We start from the raw sequence: 11,974 nt of genomic DNA, 5'->3' as shown, positions 1-11,974 counted from the left end.
ATCAAGCTGTTTAATGATCATGGACCTCCTGCTTTTCAATTTCATCAAATTCTCCGGTAGTTGACCTGAAAATGATTCATTTCCTCCCTTTCATCTTTCATGTTGCTTCCACAGGCAGCATCTGATGGCCATTGTTAACTGTCCTTGAGACGGGCCAAGAATCCTTCGTTTGTCTGTAGGTCTGGAGTCTCACAACAGCCAGAACAGATAAGGAAGGCCGCGTTCCTTTCCCTACAAAGCTGTGGTGAACCAAAGTGCCATTTTGTGATCATTGCAGCAATAGGCTAGTGGTATTGTCACCAGATTATTCATCCAGAGTTATGTCTGGGGACTCGGGTTTGAAGCCGGTCTTGGCAGATGGTGGAATTTGAATTCCATAAAAAATCTGGAATTATGATTCTAGTGATGATCATGGAACTGTTGTAGGGAAGACCGACCTGGCTTACTAACATCCTTTAAGGAAGGTGACTATTGTCTTTTCCTCGTATGGCCTACATGTGACTCCTGGCCCATAGCATTGTGTTTGACTCTGAAATTGAAGATGGGTAATAAATGCCATAACGGGTAATGCCTATATCTTGTGAATGAATAAAAATACCTGGAATCAGCTTTATATTAATTGGAACCGAATGACGGCCACAGTGGGACCCTTCAGGGTCCAGGCCCGAAACGTCAGCTTTTGTGCTCCTGAGATGCTGCTTGGCCTGCCGTGTTCATCCAGCCTCACATTTTATTGTCGTGGAATTATTTTAACTAGGCAATTATTATCTTTTTCAATGCATCTCTGAGGACAATCTCAGATTTAAAAGTTACAATTGACATGGTGTTCTTCACAGTCAAATCTCCTCCATAGAATCCCCTGAATGTTTGTATGCTTAGATCAGAGATTCCACATTCACTTGTAAGGAATTCTGTACCTTAGCGATTTTAGGTTTCCCTGCCTCCTAGTTAGCTGAAAATTCCTTTGTTGGCAGGTTTTAAAACTGTTTCTTCAGTTTTGCAGCCTCTTCTCCTTGTTCTTCCCTCTTTCAGCCTCCCAACCTCTCCCCTTGCAGATGCCCTCTCTCTCCTTTCCACTTCCATCCTCTTTCCCTGCCTTGCTGCCTCCCCATCTTTCTCTTCCAACCACCACCCCGATAATTTCTCTCTCACTTTTCTAATGCAAACCCCGACCCCTGTAGCCTGCAGACCCCTCTGTCCTCCCACGTGACCGACCAACTCACATCACAGTTGGGCTGTTGTACTTGGAGTGTCATAGTGTGGATTATAGGGGGTTATTCACATTGTATTATGGAAAGAATTTTTGAGAGCGTGCTATTCACATCTGACAGTATGAAATGGTGGTGTTGCTCTTGGAGTATTATGTTAGGGATTTAGGAGAGACCTTGTGCTCAATATCTTATAGTAGCGATCAAGGGGGAGTTGTGCCAGGTATTGCGTGGTATGGAACGTGTGGGGTATTGTGCTCAGTGTAGTGTGGTCAGGATTGGGTATGTGTTATGGTATTAAGGTAGGGATTGGGAGGGAGGGGTGGTGTATTTGGGGTGGTACAGTAGCGGTACACTGGCTGGGAAGTGCTGCCGAGCGGAGTTAGATGAATTACGGTAGGGATTGGGGGGCGGTGTATTCAGGGTGGTACGGTAGCGGTATACTGGTTGGGAGGCATTGCCGAGTGGAGTTAGATGAATTATGGTAGGGATTGGAGGGGCGGTGTATTCGGGGTGGTACAGTAGCGGTACACTGGCTGGGAGGCGCTGCCGAGTGGTGTTAGATGAATTACAGTAGGGATCGGTGGGGCGCTTTATTTGGAGCAGTACGGTAGTGGTACACTGGCTGGGAGGCGCTGCCGAGCGGAGTTAGATGAATTACGGTAGGGATTGGTGGGGCGGTGTATTCAGGGTGATACGGTAGCGGTACTCTGGCTGGGAGGCGCTGCCGAGCGGAGTTAGATGAATTACGGTAGGGATTAGTGGGGCTGTGTATTCAGGGCGATATGGTAGCGGTACTCTGGCTGGGAGGCGCTGCCGAGCGGAGTTAGATGAATTACGGTAGGGATTGGTGGGGCGGTGTATTCAGGGTGATACGGTAGCGGTACTCTGGCTGGGAGGCGCTGCCGAGCGGAGTTAGATGAATTACGGTAGGGATTGGTGGGGCTGTGTATTCAGGGCGATACGGTAGCGGTACTCTGGCTAGGAGGCGCTGCCGAGCGGAGTTAGATGAATTATGGTAGGGATTGGTGGGGCGGTGTATTCGGGGTGATACGGTAGCGGTACTCTGGCTGGGAGGCGCTGCCGAGCGGAGTTAGATGAATTACGGTAGGGATTGGTGGGGCGGTGTATTCGGGGTGATACGGTAGCGGTACTCTGGCTGGGAGGCGCTGCCGAGCGGAGTTAGATGAATTACGGTAGGGATTGGTGGGGCGGTGTATTCGGCGTGATACGGTAGCGGTACTCTGGCTGGGAGGCGCTGCCGAGCGGAGTTAGATGAATTACGGTAGGGATTGGTGGGGCTGTGTATTCGGGGTGATACGGTAGCGGTACTCTGGCTGGGAGGCGCTGCCGAGCGGAGTTAGATGAATTACGGTAGGGATTGGTGGGGCGGTGTATTCGGGGTGATACGGTAGCGGTACTCTGGCTGGGAGGCGCTGCCGAGCGGAGTTCGATGAATTACGGTAGGGATTGGTGGGGCGGTGTATTCGGGGTGGTACGGTAGCGGTACTCTGGCTGGGAGGCGCTGCCGAGCGGAGTTAGATGAATTACGGTAGGGATTGGTGGGGCGGTGTATTTGGGGTGGTACGGTAGCGGTACTCTGGCTGGGAGGCGCTGCCGAGCGGAGTTAGATGAATTACGGTAGGGATTGGTGGGGCGGTGTATTCGGGGTGGTACGGTAGCGGTACTCTGGCTGGGAGGCGCTGCCGAGCGGAGTTAGATGAATTACGGTAGGGATTGGTGGGGCGGTGTATTCGGGGTGGTACGGTAGCGGTACTCTGGCTGGGAGGCGCTGCCGAGCGGAGTTAGATGAATTACGGTAGGGATTGGTGGGGCGGTGTATTCGGGGTGGTACGGTAGCGGTACTCTGGCTGGGAGGCGCTGCCGAGCGGAGTTAGATGAATTACGGTAGGGATTGGTGGGGCGGTGTATTCGGGGTGATACGGTAGCGGTACTCTGGCTGGGAGGCGCTGCCGAGCGGAGTTAGATGAATTACGGTAGGGATTGGTGGGGCGGTGTATTCGGGGTGGTACGGTAGCGGTACTCTGGCTGGGAGGCGCTGCCGAGCGGAGTTAGATGAATTACGGTAGGGATTGGTGGGGCGGTGTATTCGGGGTGGTACGGTAGCGGTACTCTGGCTGGGAGGCGCTGCCGAGCGGAGTTAGATGAATTACGGTAGGGATTGGTGGGGCGGTGTATTCGGGGTGGTACGGTAGCGGTACTCTGGCTGGGAGGCGCTGCCGAGCGGAGTTAGATGAATTACGGTAGGGATTGGTGGGGCGGTGTATTCGGGGTGGTACGGTAGCGGTACTCTGGCTGGGAGGCGCTGCCGAGCGGAGTTAGATGAATTACGGTAGGGATTGGTGGGGCGGTGTATTCGGGGTGGTACGGTAGCGGTACTCTGGCTGGGAGGCGCTGCCGAGCGGAGTTAGATGAATTACGGTAGGGATTGGTGGGGCGGTGTATTCGGGGTGGTACGGTAGCGGTACTCTGGCTGGGAGGCGCTGCCGAGCGGAGTTAGATGAATTACGGTAGGGATTGGTGGGGCGGTGTATTCGGGGTGATACGGTAGCGGTACTCTGGCTGGGAGGCGCTGCCGAGCGGAGTTAGATGAATTACGGTAGGGATTGGTGGGGCGGTGTATTCGGGGTGGTACGGTAGCGGTACTCTGGCTGGGAGGCGCTGCCGAGCGGAGTTAGATGAATTACGGTAGGGATTGGTGGGGCGGTGTATTCGGGGTGGTACGGTAGCGGTACTCTGGCTGGGAGGCGCTGCCGAGCGGAGTTAGATGAATTACGGTAGGGATTGGTGGGGCGGTGTATTCGGGGTGGTACGGTAGCGGTACTCTGGCTGGGAGGCGCTGCCGAGCGGAGTTAGATGAATTACGGTAGGGATTGGTGGGGCGGTGTATTCGGGGTGGTACGGTAGCGGTACTCTGGCTGGGAGGCGCTGCCGAGCGGAGTTAGATGAATTACGGTAGGGATTGGTGGGGCGGTGTATTCGGGGTGGTACGGTAGCGGTACTCTGGCTGGGAGGCGCTGCCGAGCGGAGTTAGATGAATTACGGTAGGGATTGGTGGGGCGGTGTATTCGGGGTGGTACGGTAGCGGTACTCTGGCTGGGAGGCGCTGCCGAGCGGAGTTAGATGAATTACGGTAGGGATTGGTGGGGCGGTGTATTCGGGGTGGTACGGTAGCGGTACTCTGGCTGGGAGGCGCTGCCGAGCGGAGTTAGATGAATTACGGTAGGGATTGGTGGGGCGGTGTATTCGGGGTGGTACGGTAGCGGTACTCTGGCTGGGAGGCGCTGCCGAGCGGAGTTCGATGAAGGCGGATAAAAGCTGGAGAGAGAGTGTGTGGGGGGCAGGGGGAGGACAGTTTGTCGCCATAACTGTTAGTTGTCATCGGGGCTTTGCCACCGAGGGGGATACTTTGAGGGTGAGTGAAGAATAAGAACGGAGAAGAGCTGCAGGCAATTGCAACATCGAGGTAACCATTTCTGTAAATGTATCTCTTCAGGCTGCAACATTGTGACATTCTCGTCGCGGCGTTTGTCAAGTTCGTGCCTACAAAATCTTCCACTCCGCAGCTTCCCCCTTCTCAGTAGCAATAATAATTCTCTCCCAAATGCAGTTTGCACATATTCTTCCCAACTCGGGAAGCTTTTGGCGATGAGCGTGTCTTTTTTTTTCCCCCGCCACCCCACACATATTTTTGCGTTCTATTCCCTTAGCCTTTTTTTCAAAAGCTTCCATTAAACTTGTATTAAGTTTTTGTTTGCTTTTTCTTTCAGTTAAATGTTTTAATGTGAACCCGAGCCAACTTCAGTGTAAAGATAGCTGAACTTGTGACCCGCAATATCGGAGGCGAGCCGTCTTCTTGCTTTTTATGGGGACGCTGAGCAAATGCATTGTGTGTGTGTGTGTGTGTGAGAGGGATCTGTGGTGGTTTATTTTAGTCACCTGGCAACCGTCTGCCTGCCCAGTGGAAAAGCACTTTTCCTTTCGAAAGTCTTCTCTGTCTCTGTCCCTTGTTTGCAGTCGGTTCTGGGTCTCGTTTGCCTGTGAGACCAGCTTTAGTCTTGCCCATCCATGCAATCCCTTCACATTCTGCACCTCCCCAACTCTTTTCCTCGTTTAACGTGTAGTCACTACTCTTCCACTCAAACCCTCCTCACTGCAGTTTTTTTTTGCAGCTGTTTTGTCTTCCAAACATGTAAAATCTATCTCCCTGCAGCTTCTAAGGCGTATGTTTTTATCCTTGCTGTACAGTTGATCTGTATTTTTGGCAAATATTCCGGAGCTTGGATCGCCTTAAGTGCTTCTAAAAATAGTACGACTGTTGAGGACCAAGGGGAGAGCGGAAAGAATGTGGGAAGGCCTTCAGAGTTGATAGCCCTTTATCTGTTGATGGACGTTAAGGGATGTGAAAATATTTCAGCCTGCCGCATCTAGACAGGCTTGATTTGGTTGAAATAAATGCTCTGTGTGGGTTTTTAATTGCTTCGTTTCTTTGGCACAGCTTACCTCGCAGGAGTAAAGAGTTTTGAAGATGAGTGAACTATGCAGTCGCTTTCAGGCTCATTAGGATGGGTGGTTATGGTAGAAAGTGCTGCTTGCTAACGACGTGTTGGATTTGCTCTTGGGTGAATGCATGTGATGCTGGCATGTACATTACAGATCTATTGTACTCGCTGCTTTTATTAGCAGCAGATTTGTCATGCTTGAATCATTGGCACTGGTTCACTTACTGCTGCTAAGCGATGGCCAACTTGCACAACACGTAAGAGGGAATAATTTGTTACTTTAAAACACCACTTGTTGCATTTGTCTAGTACATCCCAGATCATGTTTGGTTTTTAAAAGCATACTTCACAAGAATGACAGTCCCCAGATCTGTTGCGATAGTCTAATTAGATGGTAAATCATCTTTGTTCTTTGTTACAGTTGCAGTATGATGTAGTTTATGATTATGATTAAGCCAGAAATTCTTAAATGGCTGTTAACCAGCAGAAATGTTACACTCCAGTTTTTTTAATTAAATGATGCATTCCTTGGAAGGTCAAAATTCCTGCAGGAAGGTTCTCGGATTTTAGATACTTGGGAATTTTTTTCATGCAATCTGGTCATTGCTGACCATACACTGTCTGGCACCAGCTTCTGAGTTATCGGAAATGTGATTCACCTTTCTTTGTTTGTGGGAAGTAGCTGTCGTTGATATGGTCAATATTTGTTACCTATCCCAAATTGCCCTTGAACTGAAGTGGCTTCCCACTTCATGTTGGAGGGTAGTTGAGTTGACTGCCAACTTACAGTAGTTAGTGGAGGTTATGTGAGCCTGGCCAGGAAAGACTGGCAGATTTCCTTTTGAAGTACCAGATGGTGTTTTAGTTTTATTTTTGAAGAACAATCCATGATCGTTTCATTGTTGCCATCACAGTTTTTAGCTTTTTAAGTGACAGATTGGTGCAGTGTTGGAACTCCTCCAGCTGCTGTATCCTGTATTTGCTTTGGGAGGTAAAAAGCCTTTACAGGGGTATGACATTTGAGTATAAATGTTGACACCTACCTGTTTATGTTTTAAGTATGGAGGATTGAGTTCTTAGTTCTGTCTACACAACTTCTTGAAGACCATGTCTTTGTTCATAGAATGTTGGGTTGCTGGATGGGCTAGCATCTGTTGTCTTGCCTTGCTGTCCAGAGGGCAGCTAAGAGGCAACAACATTGCTGTTAGGCTGGAGTCTTACATAAGCCAGACCAAGTATGAATGGTAATTCCTTTAGTTAAAGGGTACTAGTTTTCCAGTTAAGCTTCTACTGCCATTAACAATGGTTACCTGACAGGAGAAAGAGCTAACCTAATGGCAGAAAGTGATTGAAGATCACTATCTGCTGTAGCAGAATTCAAACCCATTTCCCTCGCCCTGTCCAAGGGCTTCAGTCTGAAATGTTGACTTACCTGATGGTGATTTACTGTTTTGCTTCCCAGCCTTACACCTATAGACTTCCCAGAACATTAGTCTGGGATTCTGGATCACTATTCCAGTCAGTAACCACAATCTCTGCCTCTCCAGTCTATAAACTCACTAGACATGATGTATGGAGGGTCCTGCAAATCCTCGCTTGTGTACAGAATTTGGATTCCTTCATGTGAATGACTCATTGACCTCTTGTGTCTTGAAGCTGTGAGAATTGTTTAGTGGTGCTAGCTCACTGTGGTCAACCTGCTTTTGGAAATTTGGAGACAGTGCTAGGTGAAACCAGCTGCAGTCATTTGTCTTGACAGTGGATCACAAAATTGGCCTCAAGATTGGACACCAGTAGGAAACAACTGTCCAAAATGATCTGGCTTTTCTATGTCCACAAGTTACTTGGTGGTTGGGGGGGTGGGGGCTAGAACAATTTCCTTTGAAGAGGATGCATAGATTGAGCAGTGAAATAGACAAGGGGTTTGGAGGAAATTGAGTGCAGGCTTGTCCCTTTGCAGGTGTTCGGGATTCCTTGCCTCCTTGCAGTACTGGAACTTTTAAAGCATTCTAATATCAGGAATTGGTAAATAACAATATTGCATGGCTGAAATAACCACTGCAGTTGTTGCTGTATCTTCTGGCAGGAGATCCAAATTCTGTGCATGGATAAGGATTTGCATGACCCTCATACATGGCATCTGGAGGGTTTATCAAAGGCCTCTGCATTGATCCTTAGGACTTGTGGCTTATTGTGCTTAAGTTCTTCCAAGTTCTATTGACCCCCCCATGAACTGATTCTTCTGTATTTAATGTTCCATCTTAAATTGTGGCTCTTCAACCTTTAACACATTACTTCCCAAACTTTCTTCAGCATTGTACCATGTCAAGGTTTAAAAATTGTGACCCCTGAGTTGGCAATGGGGTCAGGTGAGAGTGGGTGGGACACCTTTTTAGAGGGAACATGATGTTTAAGCTCTGTGGGAACTCCATGGCAATCATTGTTTCAGATCTCATGGGTCCAAAAATCTGACTGCTCAAGTTCCCTTGGGATGCCAACCCAACTCTGGGAAGCCCTTTTTTGTAATATTTTAGGTAGTTCTAGTCCACTACATTTTAATGTATAGCAGTTTGTTAAGTCACGTAAACAATGCAACAAGCTACTTGTATCTCTTTGAAAGAATTTGGTTCGAATTAGCTGAAACCAAGGCAAAAATACTCTATGCCAAATATGGAGTCTTTCACGTGCCCCCAGCTGCGTAATTGGATGTGTAGCAAAGCAGTCTGCTACACTGGATTTGTGAAGAAATGAGTAATAGATTCTGTTGTAGATCATAACTCATGTTATCATTTATACAAACAAAAATGATGCACATGGAAATCAAGATCAAGTGCTTTTACTTCATTACTGAATGATAGTGGTAGTGTTGGGTGTGTCAGTATTTGCCTCAAGTGTAGCCTCAATGCATCGCTTGGGAATTGGCACATGCTGCTGTAACTCTGACTGTTTCATATATATCCAGCCTTTAATGACCTTGGGGAAATCCCAAATGCTCAGCTCAAATGCCGAGCAATGCTCAGCATCATTCACAACTCCTCAGATACAGGAACAGGCTATATTCAACAAGATCTGCATCATAGCCAGGATTGGGCTGATAAGTGGCAACGTGTATCTGTGCCACCAGCCTAATACAGCCTCTTATTAGAAATGATCTAACCACTGCCCCTTGACACTGTGTTACCAGCACTGAATGTGTCACAGTAGACAATAGAAATGTCTATTGACATAGACATATAGACAGTAGAAATAGTCACTATCAGCATCCTGGGGATTATCACTATAGCAAATAACTCACTGCCTGACTTCCCTAAAGCCTGTCCACTGTCTACAAGGTACCAGCCAGGAATGGGCTGAATACTCTCCACTTGCCTGGATGGGTGCTGTTCTGACAAAATGCTTAAAAGCTTGACACCATTCCAGGAAAAAACAACCGGCTTGACTGGCACCACACCCACCAGCATCCATTCCCTCCATCACTGATTCTCTGGAGCAGCAATGCCTGCAAGATGCACTGCAGAAAGTCACCAGAGATCCTTAGATAGCAGTATTGAGTTGAAGGCATGTGGAGCAGTCTGCTAGAAGGCAAGAATAGGAAGCAAAATGGCAAGTCTTCAGTTGAATAAGTGAAACATCTACTTGGAGCTAAGGAGAATTGGAGTCCAATCCAGATGGCAGTCTTCTTTGTCTGGCGATAAATTTTGGTTTTTACAGCATTTCTGGATTCATTTTAAACTCTTTTTGGAAATGGACAAAAACTAGAACAGTTTTGAGGAGATAAAATATTAAATTTGACTACTACCCTTCATGTGAAAGGCAGTGTACCATGTGCCTACTGAGGAAGGAATTGTCAAGGGGCATACTGCCACCATCTACCATCCTGACTCAAACATCTCACTGACCTTCAGTGTTGCTGTATCAGAGCCCTTCATCCCTAACAGCATTGTAGGCCTCCCAACAGCAGATGGACTGCAGTGGTTCGGTAAGGCGATGGCCTAGTGGTATATCACTGGACTGTTAATCCAGATACCAGATAACATGCAAATTGTGGCATTTGAATTCAATTTTATAAAATATCTGGAATTAAGAATCTAATGGCTGAAGCAAACCATTGTGGATTATCAGGAAAAACCCATCTGGTTCACTAATGCCCTTTTTAGGGAAGGAAACTGCCATCCTCACCTGATCTGGTCTACGTGTGACTCCAGACCCACAGCAATATGGTTGACTTTGAACTAGCCCGCTGGGTAAGTAAGGATCAACAATAAATACTGCCTAGCCAGTAACACCCCAACCCCGTTAAATAAAAGGGCTGCTTGCCAAACACCCCCATATATCTTCTCAAAGGTAGCAAGGGACGGATGCAACCAGTAATGCCTGCATCACATGAATTGGGAAAGGTTGGTTGATGGAGAGGGTAGAAAAAGTAATTTTGGACTTCTTGGCGAGGGAATAAATAACTGTAAATCATTAATTTGCTTCTAAAATTAGTTCTGCCTTCTAGAATTTATTTTACCTGTCTTTGTGAATTAAAAACCATGAACTCTTCATCTGTCTGTATGGCATTTTGTAGTGCCAGAGAAGGTTCAAACGAAAAAATCCAGAGGAACTGGATGCTGCCAATTGGAAACAAAAACACGGAAGTTGTTTGAAAAGCAGAATAGCTCCGAGGAAGGGCCACTGGACCTGAAATGTTAACAATGATATATCTTCACAGATGCTCAGACCCCCAGAGCTCTTCCAGAAATTTGTTTGGGTTAAAATGAAAGCCAGCCTGTAGATTGCATCTGATTTTTCTGGTACATGTTGGTGAGAAACATGCAGGTAATCAGTTTAGTTGAGTCTGACTGGTGAGAATCAGTGCTGCTGCTGCTAATTCCCTGCTTTTGGTGTCAATAACTTCAAGTTGCTGCCTTTGGGAATGTGGGATTTTGTTTTCAGTAGGAGCAGGGGGAGAGCCCCTCTTTCCCTCCCTCTCCCGGTATGCAGTGACCATGACCTCATTTGCAGAGCTCATTGAGGTTTGGGCTGCTGTTGGGAGTAGGGGCAAATGTATTTTCACAGCACACTACAACATCTGTGCTGTCTAGAGGTTTGACTCAAATGTTATGCCTGCATATTTGGATAAGGCAAGTAACTTTGTTTTTGTTTCCATGGTGATAATCAAGCATTGTCATGCATCTGAAGCTTTAATATTCTAAAAACTCCAGTACATATGTGTACTATGTAAAAGGTGAGGCAGCTTAACCTTTATGTATTGCCTAGATACTGAGCTCAAAGATGGAGAATGATTTGGCTTGTTTACTGGGAGAGTAAACGGTAAACTTCATCTGGAATAGTGTTGAAAATGACCCTTCAGAACGAGCTGATTGGATTAAAACCTGTTGCAGGTTTCTGTGATAGACTGCATGAATGATGAAAACGTTGACACCAGCTTGTCCCTCCAAGGGACACAAGTGAGATAGAAGAAGACAGTAGAAAGCAGCCAGAACTCTAATTTAGCCTTGGCAAATTTTTATGCTGGGAGCTGGCAGCTTTGAAAAGGCACAAGCAAGACTTCTGGGTGAGCTGGTCATTTTATGTCACCACTGTAAATGAAACTGTATCAATTCCATACCCTAGTAATGAGCCTGTGTGATTAGCTTGACACAGCCATTTTTAATGTCTGGCAATACTAGCTTAAAGGTCAGATCCGATCAGGTGTCTTGGCACAAGCAAGCTAACAAATTTTTGGCTTTGGTCCCTTCAGCTAAAAAGACGTACGTCACTAGACTTGTGGTTTAGATGCCTGCAAATGACTAGCATCATTTGATCGCATGTTAATGAAGCAAGGTTTGAGGAATGCATGCTTTCATGAGATGTGGTTTCTGTTGAGCAGTAATGCTGTCCTGATGCAGGAGGGAAGAGGATTTTAAGTTACCAGGGTGTTGCTCTGCAAGGGTGTCTGTGTTCCTTGGCTGCACAAAACTATTGGGCAATTATGTGAATGTAATTGACTCTGCGGTACTCCAGTATAATGGCTTATGGTATTATTCGTGCAATTGATGTAAATCTCCTTAGTCACTTGAGTACAGCAGTAGAAATTCCTTTTCCCAAAAAAAGATTTTCTTAAAACAAAACTAAAAAATTTGGTTGATGGTTTTAAGATTTAAACTTTTTTTAGAACTTCTGGATAAATTTCTGGGTGCCTTGTGTTTCAATCTTGCTGTTTTGATTGACTCTGACTTTGCTTCTCATGAAAAGCCC

At 46.9% G+C, this 11,974-nt stretch overlaps 1 non-coding gene across 1 annotated transcript in view; it reads left to right on the top strand.

Annotated features, from left to right (window-relative positions):
* The first annotated feature begins 4,524 nt into the window (after positions 1-4,524).
* Positions 4,525-11,974, top strand: part of LOC125466759 (uncharacterized) — a 59,108-nt gene continuing 51,658 nt past the window's right edge. The window contains exon 1 of the transcript XR_009442752.1: positions 4,525-4,695. This is a non-coding gene — a transcript (uncharacterized LOC125466759). The remainder of the gene's footprint in view (positions 4,696-11,974) is intronic.

Source organism: Stegostoma tigrinum, chromosome 28 (genome assembly GCF_030684315.1).
Source record: "Stegostoma tigrinum isolate sSteTig4 chromosome 28, sSteTig4.hap1, whole genome shotgun sequence".
In the NCBI taxonomy this organism is placed as follows: Eukaryota; Metazoa; Chordata; class Chondrichthyes; order Orectolobiformes; family Stegostomatidae; genus Stegostoma; species Stegostoma tigrinum.
The sequence above is the reverse complement of the archived record's forward strand: the minus strand, read 5'-3'. Positions and strand labels throughout refer to the sequence as shown.